This window comes from Bufo gargarizans, chromosome 4 (genome assembly GCF_014858855.1).
Source record: "Bufo gargarizans isolate SCDJY-AF-19 chromosome 4, ASM1485885v1, whole genome shotgun sequence".
Taxonomy (NCBI): domain Eukaryota; kingdom Metazoa; phylum Chordata; class Amphibia; order Anura; family Bufonidae; genus Bufo; species Bufo gargarizans.
Window position 1 is genome coordinate 177,419,794 of NC_058083.1, and position 19,182 is coordinate 177,438,975.

The following is a 19,182-nucleotide window of genomic DNA, read 5'->3' on the forward strand; positions in this document are numbered from 1 at the left end:
ATGTGCACGAGGCCTAAAGCATATACAGTCCTGATCAAAAGTTTAAGACCACTTGAAAAATGGCCAAAAAAAATCATATTTAGCATGGCTGGATCATAACAAGGTTCCAAGTAGAGCTTCAACATGCAACAAGAAGAAATGGGAGTGAGACAAAACATTTTTTGAGCATTCAATTTAATGAAAACAACTAAGAAACTGAAACAGGCTGTTTTTCAGCTGATCATAAGTTTAGAACCACACCTCCCAAAATAAACGAAACTCCCCCAAAACAGAAATCCAACTTCCAACTCAGTAATGAGTAGCTCCGCCTATATTGTTTATCACTTCAAAAATTTGTTTTGGCATGCTTGATGCAAGCGTTTCCATGAGGTGAGTGGGAACATTTCTCCAAGTGGTGAAGACGGCCGCATGAAGGCCATCAATTGTCTGGAACTGTTGTCCATTTTTGTAAACTTCCCTTGCCATCCATCCCCAAAGGTTCTCAATTGGATTTAGATCAGGGGAACACGCAGGATGGGCCAAAGGAGTGATGTTATTCTCCAGGAAGAAATCCCTTGTCCTGCGGGCATTGTGTACTTTAGCTTTGTCCTGTTGAAAAACCCAGTTGTTGCCACACAGACGAGGGCCCTCAGTCATGAGGAATGCTCTCTGCAACATCTGGACATAGCCAGCGGCCGTTTGACGCCCCTGCACTTCCTGAAGCTCGTTTGTTCCACTGACCCCTTCACTGTGGCGCGTAAAAAACATCAGGTGGGATCTGCTTGTCATGCCAGTAACCATCAGGACCATCAAGTTGAAAAAAAATTCTCAGCAGAGAATAAAACTTTCTTCCACCTTTGAATGTCCCATGTTTGGTGCTCTCTTGCAAAGTCCAAACGAGCAGTTCTGTGGCGTTCAAGGAGACGAGGTCTTTGAAGACGTTTTTTGTTTTTGAAGCCCTTCAGTCTCATGGTTATGGGGCTGCAGTCAGCGCCAGTAACGGCCTTAATTTGGGTCGAGGATCATCCAGTGTCTTGACGGACAGCCAATTGGATCCTCTGGCTCAGTGCTGATGAAATTTTTTGGGGTTTTCCACTTGACTTTTTTGTTCCATAACACTCAGGATCATTTAAGAAATTCCAAATGACTGTCTTACTGCATCCCACCTCAGCAGCGATGGCGAGCTGTGAGAGACCCTGCTTATGCAGTTCAACAACCCGACCACGTTCAAAAAGAGAGAGTTTTTGAATCCACATCTTTGCACAGATTTGGCATTTTAAAGGCATGTGGTTCTAAAATTTGGATCAGCTGAAAAACAGCCTGTTTCAGTTTAATCGTTATTTTCAATTAATTGAATGCTCAAAAAATGTTTTGTCTCACTCATTTCTTCTTGTTGCATGTTGAAGCTCTACTTGGAACCTTGTTAAGATCCAACAATGTAAAATATGATTTTTTGCAATTTTTCAAGTGGTCTTAAACTTTTGATCAGGACTGTACTTAGGGCATATCGTCGAGCTCTGAAGGTGTTAAACAGGATCCAGAGAAGATAGCCGCAGTCTGTAATTGGCCTACTCCCACTACGGTGAAGGAGGAAATAAGTTTTCTTAGCTTTGCAGGATATTACAGACATTTCATTCCTCACTTTGCCCAAATTGCAAAGCCAATATTGGAACTTTTGAGAGGGCATCCTAAAAGATACCAGAAAACTCCCATACCAGTGGAATAGAACACTGAAAGAGAGATTGCCTTCCAGCTCCTGAAAAAGAAATTTACCGAACCACCAATCTTAGGTTACCCGGATTATCAACACCCATTTCATCTTTACACAGATGCAAGTAAGAAGGGCCTGGGAGCTGTTTTATCACAAGTACAAGAAGGTAAAGAAAGAGCAATTTCCTACGCTAGTAGATCTCTTAGAGGTAGTGAAAAGAACGATCAAAACTACAGTTCCTTCAAGTTGGAATTCCTCGCACTCATGTGGGCTGTTACAGAAAAATGTAAAGACTATCTTACCACAACACCCTTCGTGGCCTTCACTGATAACAATCCACTAGCACATCTTAACACCGCCAAGTTAGGAGCATTGGAACAAAGATGGGCCTCACGCCTTGCTAACTATAACTTTACTGTAAAGTACAGAACAGGAAAATGCGGATGCTTTATCCCGTCTGCCAAACATGGAAGACCACAAGAAGATATTTGGGAAGAGGTAGAAATGACATCCTTCTATAACAACTTTGCCCATCAAGACATCATTACTGTAAAAGGGAAAAAGGTTTTCAACTCTCAACAATAAGTGGATCTAAGATCTCATGTAGACAACGACAGATGGATCAAATTACTGAATGAAAGCAGAGTGTTAGGAGAATTACAAGATTTCTTCACCAGTGGAAGAACCCCAGAAAGAATCCGCAGAAAGAATGCAGATTTAGAATTGTCCAAATTATGGAGGCATAGAAAATAGAGATGTCCCAAACTTATCGCCGGCGAACAGTTCCCGGCGAACATTGCTTGCATATGCGATATTCCGTCCGCCCCCTATTCGTCATCATTGAGCAAACTTTGACCCTGTACCTCACAGTCAGCAGACACATTCCAGCCAATCAGCAGCATACCCTCCCTCCCAGACCCTCCCACCTCCCTAGCAGCATCCATTTTAGATTCATTCGGAATCTGCAGTCTTAGTGAGAGCATGGACAGTGTAGCTGCTGCTGATTTAATAGGGAAATCGATAGCTAAGCCAGTGTATTCAGTGTCCACTCCCGTCCTGAAAGACTCATCTGCTCTCTGCTGTAAGGACAGTGTCCTGACAGCACCCCAAAAAGCCCTTCATAGTACATCAGTCTGCTTTTTTCCCTCTGTGTGTGTCAGGCTCACAGTGTATACTGTGCCCACTTTCCCAGTGCCACCATCATATCTGGTGTCTTGCATTTAAAAAAAACAAAAACTTTTTTGACTGTAATATAATTGCAGTTGGTTGCCTGCAAGCGTGTGTGTCAGGCCTACAGTGTGTACTGTGCCAACTACTGCCAGTGCACAGTACCACCAGTGCCACTCATATCTAGTGTCACAGTACCTTGCATAAAAAAAAAATTTGGGACTGTAATATAATTGCAGTCGGTTGCCTGCAAGCATGTGTGTCAGGCCTACAGCGTGTATTGTGCCAACTACTGCCAGTGCAAAGTAACACCAGTGCCACTCATATCTAGTGTCACAGTAGCTTGCATTAAAAAAAACAACACAACAATTTTGACTGCAATATAATAGCAGTTAGTTGTCTGCAAGCATGTGTGTTAGCCCTACAGCGTCTACTCTGCCAACTTCTGCCTGTGCCACTCATATCTGGTGTCACAGTAGCTTGCATTTTAAAAAAACAACAATTTTGACTGTAATATAATAGCAGTTAGTTGTCTGCAAGCATGTGTGTTAGGCCTACAGCATCTACTCTGCCAACTTCTGCCAGTGCCACTCATATCTGGTGTCACAGTAGCTTGCATTTGAAAAAATAAAAAAAATATTTTGACTGTAATATAATAGCAGTTAGTTGTCTGCAAGTGTGTGTGAAAGGCCTACAGCATCTACTCTGCCAACTTCTGCCAGTGCCACTCATATCTGGTGTCACAGTAGCTTGCATTTAAAAAAATAAAAATATATATTTGGACTGTAATATAATAGCAATTAGTTGTCTGCAAACGTGTGTGTTAGGCCTACAGTGTCTACTCTGCCAACTTCTGCCAGTGCCACCAGTGCCACTCATATCTGGTGTCACAGTAGCTTGCATTAAAAAAAATATATATATACAGTACAGACCAAAAGTTTGGACACACCTTCTCATTCAAAGAGTTTTCTTTATTTTCATAACTATGAAAATTGTAGATTCACACTGAAGGCATCAAAACTATGAATTAACACATGTGGAATTATATACATAACCAAAAAGTGTGAAACAACTGAAAATATGTCATATTCTAGGTTCTTCAAAGTAGCCACATTTTGCTTTGATTACTGCTTTGCACACTCTTGGCATTCTCTTGAAGAGCTTCAAGAGCTAGTCACCTGAAATGGTTTTCACTTCACAGGTGTGCCCTGTCAGGTTTAATAAGTGGGATTTCTTGCCTTATAAATGGGGTTGGGACCATCGGTTGCGTTGTGGAGAAGTCAGGTGGATACACAGCTAATAGTCCTACTGAATAGACTGTTAGAATTTGAATTATGGCAAGAAAAAAGCAGCTAAGTAAAGAAAAACGAGTGGCCATCATTACTTTAAGAAATGAAGGTCAGTCAGTCCGAAAAATTGGGAAAACTTTGAAAGTGTCCCCAAGTGCAGTCACAAAAACTATCAAGTGCTACAAAGAAACTGGCTCACATGCGGACCGCCCCAGGAAAGGAAGACCAAGAGTCACCTCTGCTGCGGAGGATAAGTTCACCCGAGTCACCAGCCTAAGAAATCACAGGTTAACAGCAGCTCAGATTAGAGACCAGGTCAATGGCACACAGAGTTCTAGCAGCAGACACATCTCTAGAACAACTGTTAAGAGGAGACTGTGTGAATCAGGCCTTCATGGTAGAATATCTGCTAGGAAACCACTGCTAAGGACAGGCAACAAGTAGAAGAGACTTGTTTGGGATAAAGAACACAAGGAATGGACATTAGACCAGTGGAAATCTGTGCTTTGGTCTGATGAGTCCAAATTTGAGATCTTTGGTTCCAACAACCGTGTCTTTGTGTGACTCAGAAAAGGTGAACGGATGGACTCTACATGCCTGGTTCCCACCATGAAGCATGGAGGAGGAGGTGTGGGGGTGCTTTGCTGGTGACACTGTTGGGGATTTATTCAAAATTGAAGGCATACTGAACCAGCATGGCTACCACAGCATCTTGCATCGGCATGCTATTCCATCCGGTTTGCGTTTAGTTGGACCATCATTTATTTTTCAACAGGACAATGACCCCAAACACACCTCCAGGCTGTGTAAGGGCTATTTGACCATGAAGGAGAGTGATGAGGTGCTGCGCCAGATGACCTGGCCTCCACAGTCACCGGACCTGAACCCAATCGAGATGGTTTGGGGTGAGTTGGACCGCAGAGTGAAGGCAAAAGGGCCAACAAGTGCTAAGCATCTCTGGGAACTCCTTCAAGACTGTTGGAATACCATTTAAGGTGACTACCTCTTGAAGCTTATCAAGAGAATGCCAAGAAGTGTGCAAAGCAGTAATCAAAGCAAAAGGTGGCTACTTTGAAGAACCTAGAATATTACATATTTTCAGTTGTTTCACACTTTTTTGTTATGTATATAATTCCACATGTGTTAATTCATAGTTTTGATGCCTTCAGTGTGAATCTACAATTTTCATAGTCATGAAAATAAAGAAAACTCTTGGAATGAGAAGGTGCGTCCAAACTTTTGGTCTGTACTGTATATTTTGACTGTAATATAATAGCAGTTAGTTGTCTGCAAGCGTGTGTGTTAGGCCTACAGCGTCTACTCTGCCAACTTCTGCCAGAGCCACTCATATCCGGTGTCATAGTAGCTTGCGTTTAAAAAATAAAATAAAATTTTGACTGTAATATAATAGCAGTTAGTTGTCTGCAAGCGTGTGTGTTAGGCCTACAGCGTCTACTCTGCCAACTTCTGCCAGTGCCACTCATATCCGGTGTCATAGTAGCTTGCATTTAAAAAATAAAATAAAATTTTGACTGTAATATAATAGCAGTTAGTTGTCTGCAAGCGTGTGTGTTAGGCCTACAGCGTCTACTCTGCCAACTTCTGCCAGTGCCACTCATATCTGGTGTCACATTAGCTTCCATTTAAAAACAAAGCAAAACAATTTTGTCTGTAATATAATAGCAATTAGTTGTCTGCAAGTGTGTGTGTTAGGCCTACAGCATCTACTCTGCCAACTTCTGCCAGTGCCACCAGTGCCACTCATATCTGGTGTCACAGTAGCTTGCATTAAAAAAACAATTTTGACTGTAATATAATAGCAGTTAGTTGTCTGCAAGCATGTTTGTTAGGCCTACAGCGTCTACTCTGCCAACTTCTGCCAGTGCCATTGATATCAGGTGTCACAGTAGCTTGCATTTAAAAATAATAATAATATTTTGACTGTAATATAATAGCAGTTATCTGCAAGTGTGTGTGTCAGGCCTACAGCGTCTACTCTGCCAACTTCTGCCAGTGCCACTCATATCTGGTGTCACAGTAGCTTGCATTTAAATTTAAAAAAAAACAATTTTGACTGTATTATAATAGCAGCTAGTTGTCTGCAAGCGTGTGTGTTAGGCCTATAGCGTCTACTCTGCCAACTTCTGCCAGTGCCACTCATATCTGGTGTCATAGTAGCTTGCATTTAAAATAAAAACAACAATTTTGACGGTAATATAATAGCAGTTAGTTGTCTGCAAATGTGTGTGTTAGGCCTACAGCGTCTATTCTGCCAACTTCTGCCAGTGCCACCAGTGCCACTCATATCTGGTGTCACAGTAGCTTGCATTTAAAAAAATATATATATATTTTGACTGTAATATAATAGCAGTTAGTTGTCTGCAAGCGTGTGTGTTCGGCCTACAGCGTCTACTTTGCCAAATTCTGCCAGTGCCACTCATATCTGGTGTCACAGTAGCTTGCATTTAAAAACAAAATAATTTAGACTGTAATATCATAGCAGTTAGTTGTCTGCAAGCATGTGTGTCAGGCCTACAGTGTCTACTCTTCCAACTACTGCCAGTGCACAGTGCCACTCATATCTGGTGTCACAGTAGCTTGCACGTATAGTACAACTAAACTAATCTAAAAAAAAATACAGGCAGAGGCAGGCCACCCCGCAGCGGCCGTCGTGGTCATGGTGCTGTGATTCCCTTTGGCCCTAGAATAATGCCCAGTGTTCAGAAGCCACGTACCCTGAACTAGAAAAGTTCTGAGGACATAGTTGACTGGCTAACACAGGACACCTAATCTTCTACAGCTTCCGCACGGAAACTTGATGCACCATCCTCCTCCAGCTCAGCTTCGGGCACCTCTTAAGTTACCACTCGCCCGCCTGCAGGCCACCACCAACACTAGCACCACAGCTGTTTCACTTGATCTGTCAGAGGAGTTATTTACACATCAGTTGGAAGAAATGAGTGATGCGCAACCATTATTGCCAGAGGATGTAGATAACAGGGATATGTCTCAGTCAGGCATCATTACACACATGGACCTACGGTGTGATGATGATGATGTTGTACCTACTGCTGCTTCCTTTGCTGAGTTGTCAGATACAAGTGAAGCAGTTGATGATGACGATGTGTCCGTGGATCTCACATGGGTGCCCGCTCGAAGAGAAACAGAACAAGGGGAAAGTTCAGAAGGGGAGACAGAGAGGAGGAGAAGACAAGTTGAAAGCAGGGGCAGGTTGTTGCAAGGAGCTAGTGGCACAGTCAGACAGCATGTAGGAACCTGTGGTCAGCCTGACATCACGCCAATTAACGCATGCTGTTGCCACCACCAGAATGCCGTCATTGCAAAGCTCAGCAGTGTGGCATTTTTTTTGTGTGTCTGCCTCTAGTAACAGCGATGCCATTTGCAACCTGTGCCAAAAGAAACTGAGTCGTGGGAAGTCCAACACCCACCTAGGTACAACTGCTTTGCAAAGGCACATGATCTCACATCACAAACGCCTATGGGATCAACACATGAAGACGAGTACAAGCAGCACACAAACTTAAAGCCACCATCCTCCTCCTGGTCCAGCATCTTCAGCCACGTCAACCACTGCTGTCCTCCTTGCCCCCTCTCAACCACCCGCCAATCCGCCTCTCGCCTTGAGCAGTTACTGCTCATCTGCCCACAGTCAGGTGCCTGTCAAGGACATGTTTGAGTGTAAGAAGCCAATGTCACAGAGTCACCCCCTTGCCCGGCGTCTGATAGCTGGCTTGTCGGAACTCTTAGCCCACCAGCTTTTACCATACAAGCTGATGGAGTCTGAGGCCTTCAAAAAATTTGTAGCTATTGGGACACCGCAGTGGAAGGGACCCAGCCAAAATTTATTTTCACAAAAGGCAATCCCCAACCTGTACTCTATTGTGCAAAAGGAAGTCATGGCATGTCTGGCACACAGTGTTGGGGCAAGGTTCCATCTGACCACTGATACCTGGTCTGCAAAGCACCGTCAGGGCAGGTATATCACTTACACTGCGCATTGGGTAAACCCGCTGACGGCTGCCAAGCATGGAATGCGTGGCTCTGCAGAGGAGTTGGTGACACTGCCACGACTTGCAGGCAGGCCTGCTGCCACCTCATCTACTCCTCCTACTCCATCCTCTTCGCTAACCTCCTCGGCTGAGTCCTCTTCTGCTGCTGCGTCTTGCTCCACATCAACTGCACATACCCAGCTCCCCAAGGGCTATTCCACATCCCGGATACGACAATGTCACGCCGTCTTGGGGTTGACTTGCCTAAAAACAGAGAGTCACACTGGACCAGCACTCCTGTCCACCCTGAACGCACAGGTCGATCAGTGGCTGACTCTGCACCAACTGGAGATCGGCAAAGTGGTGTGTGACAAAGGAAGCAATTTGTTGGCGGCATTGAATTTGGGCAAGTTGACATATGTGCCGTGCATTGCACATGTGTGTAATCTGATCGTACAATGCTTTGTGCATAAGTAACCAGGCTTACAGGACGTCCTCAAGCAGGCAAGGTGTGTGGCCATTTCAGGCGTTCCTACATGGCAATGGCGCACCTTTCAGATATTCAGCGGCGAAACAACATGCCAGTGAGGCTCTGAATTTGCGACAGCCCGACACGTTGGAATTCAAAACTACTAATGTTCGACCGCCTGCTCCAACAAGAAAAAGCAGTCAATGAGTATTTGTATGACCTGGGTGCTAGGACAGCCTCTGCGGAGCTGGGAATTTTTTTGTAACGTTACTGGACACTAATGTGCAATGCCTGTAGGCTCATGCGCCCTTTTGAGGAGGTGACAAACCTAGTCAGTCACACTGAAGGCACCATCAGCGACCTCATCCCATTTGTTTTCTTCCTGGAGCGTGCCCTGCGAAGAGTGCTGGATCGTGCTGGCCGTAGATGAGCGTGAAGAGGAAGAAGAAGAGTTGTGGTCACCATCACCACCAGAAACAGCCTTATCAGCATTGCTTGCTGGACCTGCGGCAACGTTGGAAGAGGAGTCAGAGGAGGAATGTGGCTTTGAGGAGGAGGAAGACCAACCACAGCAGGCATCCCAGGGTGCTCGTTGTCACCTATCTGGTACCCGTGGTGTTGTACGTGGCTGGTGGGAAGAACAGACTTTCAGTGAGATCAGTGAGGACGAGGAACGGGACATGAGAAGCTTGGCATCCAACCTTGTGCAAATGGGGTGTTTCATGCTGTTGTGCCTGTTGAGGGACCCTCATATAAAAAGGCTGAAGGAGAACAACCTGTACTGGGTGTCCACGCTACTAGACCCCCGGTATAAGCAGAAAGTGGCTGAAATGTTACCGAATTATGGGAAGTCGGAAAGGATGCAGCAGTTCCAAAATAAATTAAAAAGTATGCTTTACACAGCATATAAGGTTGATGTCACAGAACAACGGGGATCTAACAGGGGAAGAGGTGAAAGTAATCCTCCTCCTACCACAACCACGCCAGCAAGGACAGGACGATTTACAGACGTGTTGTTGATGGAGGACATGCAGAGCTTTTTAAGTCCTACACATCGCCACGGCTCTTCAGGGTCCACCCTCAGAGAACGACTCGACCGACAGGTAGCAGACTACCTCGCCTTAACTGCAGATATCGACACTCTGAGGAGCGATGAACCCCTTGACTACTGGGTGTGCAGGCTTGGCCTGCCCCGCTTCAAGTGTCCTGTCAGAAATGACCTCCAGTGCAGCAGGAGGTAATGTCACTGAGAAGTGAAGTTGCCTAGGTCAAAAAAGTCTAGATTACCTCACCTTTATTTAGATGAATGAGGCATGGATCCCGAAGGGACTGACAGTGGGTGATACATTCGACTTAAAAAGGCCTGATGAGATGAGCTGCCTTGGGCTAAAAATGGTCCACACGCTGCTGTATTTTATATCTGCATGCCGGATGACTTGCGTGACTTATCCGCCAGGGTTCAAGCCGTAATGCTTTAGTGCACTTTCTGCCTGGAAAACATTGATTTTTCTGGTCGCTGCTACTGCACTGTGGCTGCAAAAAAAATGGCGCATACATGTGTCAATCCCCCTTCGTGATCGTTACCTTGTTGTGGTGAAGGGGCTTGCGTATCACAATGAAGCGACCATCTCTATGAGTGTGTTGGCAATGGCAATGTTGGCACACCCCAGATGATAAGGTCGTTGCTTCATTGTGAACAGACCAAAAGCGATCGGCTGGATTATTTTGCATAGAAAAAAGATACATTTTCTTTGTGATCATCTAAGGTGATCATTAAAGCCTACTAGGCCCACACTGCAGAATCATTGTTTTCTGGGTCACTTAACTGTCAATGAACTACCTCAGCATGACCATAGGCTTTGAAAAATAAACATCACCTGCAATCTCCCAAACGTGCGCACGAGCACAGTCATCACTACACCAATATTGACGCATAGAGGAATACAATTTATGTCATGAGTGTGTCAACTATTGACAACTCTTTGCGGTTGTCTAAAATCTATTCCATACATGTCCCCTGATAGGGGACGTAACAGGGATTAAACTGATAGGAATAGTACTACTTAACACACCACTCATATCTGGTTGCACAGTACATTGCACGGCGCACGCGCAGTGCCCCAAATTTGAAGTAGGAGGACCAACCAAGTATCTTTTTCCATCTCCCAGTTCCTAAAATCTATTCCATAGACCGGCCCCTGATAGGGGATGTAACAGGGATTAAACGGATAGGAATAGTACTACTTAACACACCACTCATATTGGGTGGCACAGCACATTGCAAGGCGTACGCGCAGTGCCCCAAATTGGAAGTAGCAGGACCAACCAAGCATCTTTTTCCATCTCCCGGTTCCTAAAATCTATTCCATACACCGGCCCCTGATAGGGGACAAAACAGAAATTAAACTGTTAAGAACAGATTTTTTTTTTATAAAAAAAAAAGAGGACAGCCTCTGCGGACCTGGAAATTTTTTGGCTGCGTTACTGAACGCTCATGCACAATGGCTGTAGGCTCATTCGTCCTTTTGCGGAGGTGACAAACCTGGTCAGTCAAACCCAAGGCAACATCATCGACCTCATCCCATATGCGTGCCCTGCGAAGAGTGCAGGATCAGGCCGTAGATGAACATGAAGAGGAAGAGTTGTGGCCACCATCACCACCAGAAGCAGCCTTGTTGTTGTCGATTGCTGGACCTGCGACAACGCAGAGAGAGGAGTCTGAAGAAGAGGAGTCATTTTGAGGAAGGTCGCTTTGAGGAGGTGGAAGACAAACCACAGGAGGTGTCCCAGGGGGCTTTTTGTCACCTTTCGGGGACCCTTGGTGTTGTACGTGGCTGGGTGGAGGAAGAGACCTTCAATGACATCAGTGAGGATAAGGAACGGGACATGGCTAGCTTGGTATCCAACCTTGTGCAAATGGGGAGTTTGCGGTTGTGCAAATGGACTGTTTGCGGTTGTTTGCGGTGTGTTAAACGGGGAGTTTGGTCTGTCAGAGTTTGGTCTGTTACTGTAAAGCGGAGCGTAACCCTTGCACTACCTGATTGATACAACATCATACCTGATCGTATACACACACTGGATGTTTTAAAGCACGTTATTCCAAACAATTTAGGAATGTTAGGTGATTTATGCCCTTTATGGATTAAAACCCGACTCTGCATCAACTACATAATTTTCCATGGGAGTTTTGCCATGGATCCCCATCCGGCATGCCGCAGTCCAGGTGTTAGTCCCCTTGAAACAACTTTTCCATCACTATTGTGGCCAGAAAGAGTACCTATGGGTTTTAAAATTCGCCTGCCTATTGAAGTCTATTGGGGTTCGCCCGTTTGCGAACATTTGCGAAAAATCGCGTTCGCGAACGGAAAATGTTCGCGACATCTCTAATAGAAACACCTCTTTCTACAAAAAGGCCTACTATTAAGAAGAACCTTAGACCCAATTACATTGGATCGTCTATATCAATTCCTAATACCATTCCGTGATGCAAGAATCATTCTTGAGATGTATCATGATCAATCAGGACACTTTGACGTACAGAAAACAGAAGCCACCATCCGTAGAAGATTTTATTGGATCGAAATGAGAGGAGATATTGAAAAATGGTGTTGAGAATGTTCCACCTGTGCTGTTGGAAAAGGTGAGAAACATAACCACAGAACTCCCTTACATTGCATTGTGAGCAGAACACCGTTGGAAATAGTTGCAATTGATCATGTGAAGTTGGAACCAAGTAGTTCAGGTTATACCTATGCTATGACGATCATTGACCACCACACAAAATTAGTTGTAGCTGTGCCTGTAAAAGACATGACCGCAAAAACAACTGCAGATGCTTTCTGGAAACATTTCTTGTTACCATATGGATGTCCAGAGAGAATCCTCACAGATCAGGGATCTGCCTTTGAATCACAACTCTTTAAAAAAACGATGTACTTTTCACAACTGTCATTAAATCAGGACCACAGCATATCATCCCCAAGGGAATGGACTTTGTGAGAAGATGAGCCAAACTCTTATTGAGATGTTAAGAGCAGTCCCATCTGCCACAAGAAATGATTGGCCTACTTTATTGCCTCAGCTGATGTATACCTACAACAACACTATCCATTGTTCTACTGGATATACTCCCTACTACCTTATGTTTGGCCGACAAGGTACCTTACCCGCTGACCACACTTTGGGCGTACAAGTGCCTGATGCAATCAACCCCCTACCAAAGACTGATTGGGTGGCTGAAAACCAAAGGCGTTTGATTAACGCGCAAGAGATTGTTCAACAACTCATGGGACATGCTCAAGAAAAACAACAGAGGGACTACAACCAATCTGCCAAGGCAGAATCACTCAAAATTGGTGATCGTGTCTGGTTAAAAAATAACCATAGAACCAGCAAACTTGATAGCAAATGGGAGAGAGAACTTTACACCATTTCTGCTATTCTGAATCCAGAAACTGACAAATATGAGATTACCCAAAAGGATAAATCCCTTGTAGTACATAGAAATCGCCTTAAAGAGGACACCTCAGTAGAAACTCCTCAAGAAGAACTGTTCCAGAGGAAATTCAACCCATTGAGCCAGAACTGGAAAAAACAACTGAGCCAGAGGGAACAATACAGTCCTTGGGAAAAACATTGTTAGCTTCTGACTAGAGTTGAGCGAACACCTGGATGTTCGGGTTCGAGAAGTTCGGCCGAACATCCCGGAAATGTTCGGGTTCGGGATCCGAACCCGATCCGAACTTCGTCCCGAACCCGAACCCCATTGAAGTCAATGGGGACCCGAACTTTTCGGCACTAAAAAGGCTGTAAAACAGCCCAGGAAAGAGCTAGAGGGCTGCAAAAGGCAGCAACATGTAGGTAAATCCCCTGCAAACAAATGTGGATAGGGAAATGAATTAAAATAAAAATTAAATAAATAAAAATTAACCAAAATCAATTGGAGAGAGGTTCCATAGCAGAGAATCTGGCTTCCCGTCACCCACCACTGGAACAATTCTAGTAAGAAGCAGGGCGGCAATACCAGAGGGTTAGACGGATCGTTAGTGATAGGGATATGTGTCAAACAAGATTAGACGATATGACCAATAAATTTAGAGAGCGAGGCTACCCCCCTGATCTATTGAAAATACAGCGTAATAAAGCTGAGATTACACCACCAGATAGAACTAAGAAAGAAACAAGGATCCCCTTAGTGATTAAATACCATCCCTGGTCCCAGCGCCTTAGGACTATTGTTAATCAACATTGGCACATATTATCTAAGTCCTATCCACGGATAGGAGAGTTCCAGGGGCCACCCATGATATGCTATAAACGGGCAGAAAATATTAGGGATAAAATAGTCCGGGCGGATGTGGGAAGTAATAAAATAGAAAGAGGACAGAGTACTTTATCTACACCTAGACGGGGCACTTTTCCTTGTTTAAACTGTGTCAATTGTTCCAGCGTTATAAAGGGTTCATGTTTCTCCCACCCTCACTCAGGTGAAAATATTCCAATAAGGGGCACGTTCACTTGTGATAGTAGATTTGTGGTTTACATTCTTAAATGTCCATGTGGATTACTATATGTGGGGGAAACCTCAATGAGAATGAAGGACAGACTAAGTAAACACAAATCTACTATCCATAAACAGAATTTATTACTCCCAATACCCCTTCATTTTTATGATAAAAAACACAACATCTCGCAGTTGAGGTATCAGATTATTGAAGGTGTATCATTACCCCGTCGAGGGGGTGACAGAAATAAATTGTTATTGAAAAGGGAGGCTTACTGGATCCATCGTCTTCAGACAATGGAGCCCAGGGGCCTCAATCGTGAGTACAATGTGTCCTGCTTCCTATAAGGCATTCGGCCTTATGCAATCTGATAAATATATTTCTTTTTTTCTTCAGCGTGATTAATCACTGCAAGAATGGACTATGTGACTGAAAATCTTCGCCAGTATAGAGTGGATATGTTTTTTGCGAATTTTCAATTGCGAATTTTCAGTTGCGAATTTTTAGTTGCGAATTTTCAATTGCGAATTTTCAATTTTCAATTGCGAATTTTCAGTTGCGAATTTTCAATTGCGAATTTTTCAATGCGAATTTTTCATTGCGATTATTTGATATGCGAATTTTATTTAATGAGGGAGGCGGAGCTTCTTTGATGATGTCAGTTCCTTTGTGTTTCATTTATGTATAAATAGCTGGAGTGTAAGATGTTTTATGCAGTCTGATGAAAGCACATCTGTGCTGAAACGCGTCACTATGCCATTTTGAATATGTGACTGAATAAATCTACATTGTGATCTACATCAGCGAAGTGCCGGTCCTTTCCTTTGAAACCACCACTGGAACAGTCCATTCTCAGATATTTAGGCCCCGGCACCCAGGCAGAGGAGAGAGGTCCCGTAACAGAGAATCTGTCTTCATGTCAGCAGAGAATTAGTCTGCATGTCATAGCAGAGAATGAGGCTTCACGTCAGCCACCACTGCAACAGTCCATTGGCATATATTTAGGCCCAGCACACACACAGGCAGAGGAGAGAGGTCCCGTAACAGAGGATCTGGCTTCATGTCAGCAGAGAATCAGTCTGCATGTCATAGCAGAGAATCAGGCTTCACGTCAGCCACCACTGCAACAGTCCATTGTCATAAATTTAGGCCCAGCACCCAGGCAGAGGAGAGAGGTCCCGTAACAGACAATCTGGCTTCATGTCAGCAGAGAATTAGTCTGCATGTCATAGCAGAGAATGAGGCTTCACGTCAGCCACCACTGCAACAGTCCATTGGCATATATTTAGGCCTAGCACACAGGCAGAGGAGAGAGGTCCCGTAACAGACAATCTGGCTTCATGTCAGCAGAGAATCAGTCTGCATGTCATAGCAGAGAATGAGGCTTCACGTCAGCCACCACTGCAACAGTCCATTGGCATATATTTAGGCCCAGCACACACACAGGCAGAGGAGAGAGGTCCCGTAACAGAGAATCTGGCTTCATGTCAGCAGAGAATCAGTCTGCATGTCATAGCAGAGAATGAGGCTTCACGTCACCCACCACTGCAACAGTCCATTGGCATATATTTAGGCCTAGCACACAGGCAGAGCAGAGAGGTCCCGTAACAGACAATCTGGCTTCATGACAGCAGAGAATCAGTCTGCATGTCATAGCAGAGAATGAGGCTTCACGTCACCCACCACTGCAACAGTCCATTGGCATATATTTAGGCCTAGCACACAGGCAGAGGAGAGGTTCATTCAACTTTGGGTAGCCTCGCAATATAATGGTAAAATGAAAATAAAAATAGGATTGAATGAGGAAGTGCCCTGGAGTCCAATAATATATGGTTATGGGGAGGTAGTTAATGTCTAATCTGGACAAGGGACGGACAGGTCCTGTGGGATCCATGCCTGGTTCATTTTTATGAACGTCAGCTTGTCCACATTGGCTGTAGACAGGCGGCTGCGTTTGTCTGTAATGACGCCCCCTGCCGTGCTGAATACACGTTCAGACAAAACGCTGGCTGCCGGGCAGGCCAGCACCTCCAAGGCATAAAAGGCTAGCTCTGGCCACGTGGACAATTTAGAGACCCAGAAGTTGAATGGGGCCGAACCATCAGTCAGTACGTGGAGGGGTGTGCACACGTACTGTTCCACCATGTTAGTGAAATGTTGCCTCCTGCTAACACGTTGCGTATCAGGTGGTGGTGCAGTTAGCTGTGGCGTGTTGACAAAAGTTTTCCACATCTCTGCCATGCTAACCCTGCCCTCAGAGGAGCTGGCCGTGACACAGCTGCCTTGGCGACCTCTTGCTCCTCCTCTGCCTTGGCCTTGGGCTTCCACTTGTTCCCCTGTGACATTTGGGAATGCTCTCAGTAGCGCGTCTACCAACGTGCGCTTGTACTCGCGCATCTTCCTATCACGCTCCAGTGCAGGAAGTAAGGTGGGCACATTGTCTTTGTAGCGTGGATCCAGCAGGGTGGCAACCCAGTAGTCCGCACAGGTTAAAATGTGGGCAATTCTGCTGTCGTTGCGCAGGCACTGCAGCATGTAGTCGCTCATGTGTGCCAGGCTGCCCAGGGGTAAGGACAAGCTGTCCTCTGTGGGAGGCGTATCGTCATCGTCCTGCCTTTCCCCCCAGCCACGCACCAGTGATGGACCCGAGCTGCGTTGGGTGCCACCCCGCTGTGACCATGCTTCATCCTCATCCTCCTCCACCTCCTCCTCATCCTCGTCCTCCTCGTCCTCCAGTAGTGGGCCCTGGCTGGCCACATTTGTACCTGGCCTCTGCTGTTGCCAAAAACCTCCCTCTGAGTCACTTCGAAGAGACTGGCCTGAAAGTGCTAAAAATGACCCCTCTTCCTCCTCCTCCTCCTCCTCCTCCTGGGCCACCTCCTCTTCCATCATCGCCCTAAGTGTTTTCTCAAGGAGACATAGAAGTGGTATTGTAACGCTGATAACGGTGTCATCGCCACTGGCCATGTTGGTGGAGTACTCGAAACAGCGCAACAGGGCACACAGGTCTCGCATGGAGGCCCAGTCATTGGTGGTGAAGTGGTGCTGTTCTGTAGTGCGACTGACCCGTGCGTGCTGCAGCTGAAACTCCACTATGGCCTGCTGCTGCTCGCACAGTCTGTCCAGCATGTGCAAGGTGGAGTTCCACCTGGTGGGCACGTCGCATATGAGGCGGTGAGCGGGAAGGCCGAAGTTACGCTGTAGCGCAGACAGGCGAGCAGCGGCAGGATGTGAACGCCGGAAGCGCGAACAGACGGCCCGCACTTTATGCAGCAGCTCTGACATGTCGGGGTAGTTGTGAATGAACTTCTGCACCACCAAATTCAGCACATGCGCCAAGCAAGGGATGTGCGTCAAATTGGCTAGTCCCAGAGCTGCAACGAGATTTCGCCCATTATCACACACCACCAGGCCGGGCTTGAGGCTCACCGGCAGCAACCACTCGTCGGTCTGTTGTTCAATACCCCGCCACAACTCCTGTGCGGTGTGGGGCCTGTCCCCCAAACATATGAGTTTCAGAATGGCCTGCTGACGTTTACCCCGGGCTGTGCTGAAGTTGGTGGTGAAGGTGTGTGGCTGACTGGATGAGCAGGTGGAAGAAGAGGAGGAGGAAGCCGAGAAGGAGGAGGTGGCAACAGGAGGCAAAGAATGTTGCCCTGCGATCCTTGGCGGCGGAAGGACGTGCGCCAAACAGCTCTCCGCCTGGGGCCCAGCTGCCACTACATTTACCCAGTGTGCAGTTAGGGAGATATAGCGTCCCTGGCCGTGCTTACTGGTCCACGTATCTGTGGTTAGGTGGACCTTGCTACAGATGGCGTTGCGCAGTGCACACTTGATTTTATCGGATACTTGGTTGTGCAGGGAAGGCACGGCTCTCTTGGAGAAGTAGTGCCGGCTGGGAACAACATACTGTGGGACAGCAAGCGACATGAGCTGTTTGAAGCTGTCTGTGTCCACCAGCCTAAATGACAGCATTTCATAGGCCAGTAGTTTAGAAATGCTGGCATTCAGGGCCAGGGATCGAGGGTGGCTAGGTGGGAATTTACGCTTTCTATCAAATGTTTGTGAGATGGAGAGCTGAACGCTGGCGTGTGACATGGTTGAGACGCTTGGTGACGGAGGTGGTGGTGGTGGTGTTGGTGGTACATCCCCTGTTTGCTGGGCGGCAGGTGCCAACGTTCCTCCAGAGGCGGAGGAAGAGGCCGAGGCGGCAGCAGCAGAATAGGCCGAGGCGGCAGCAGCAGAAGAGGTAGCAGGGGGAGCCTGAGTGACTTCCTTGGTTTTAAGGTGTTTACTCCACTGCAGTTCATGCTTTGCATGCAGGTGCCTGGTCATGCAGGTTGTGCTCAGGTTCAGAACGTTAATGCCTCGCTTCAGGCTCTGATGGCACAGCGTGCAAACCACTCGGGTCTTGTCGTCAGCACATTGTTTGAAGAAGTGCCATGCCAGGGAACTCCTTGAAGCTGCCTTTGGGGTGCTCGGTCCCAGATGGCGGCGGTCAGTAGCAGGCGGAGTCTCTTGGCGGCGGGTGTTCTGCTTTTGCCCACTGCTCCCTCTTTTGCTACGCTGTTGGCTCGGTCTCACCACTGCCTCTTCCTCCGAACTGTGAAAGTCAGTGGCACGACCTTCATTCCATGTGGGGTCTAGGACCTCATCGTCCCCTGCATCGTCTTCCACCCAGTCTTGATCCCTGACCTCCTGTTCAGTCTGCACACTGCAGAAAGACGCAGCAGTTGGCACCTGTGTTTCGTCATCATCAGAGACATGCTGAGGTGGTATTCCCATGTCCTCATCATCAGGAAACATAAGTGGTTGTGCGTCAGTGCATTCTATGTCTTTCACCGCTGGGGAAGGGCTAGGTGGATGCCCTTGGGAAACCCTGCCAGCGGAGTCTTCAAACAGCATAAGAGACTGCTGCATAACTTGAGGCTGAGACAGTTTCCCTGGTATGCATGGGGGTGATGTGACAGACTGATGGGGTTGGTTTTCAGGCGCCATCTGTGCGCTTTCTGCAGAAGACTGGGTGGGAGATAATGTGAACGTGCTGGATCCA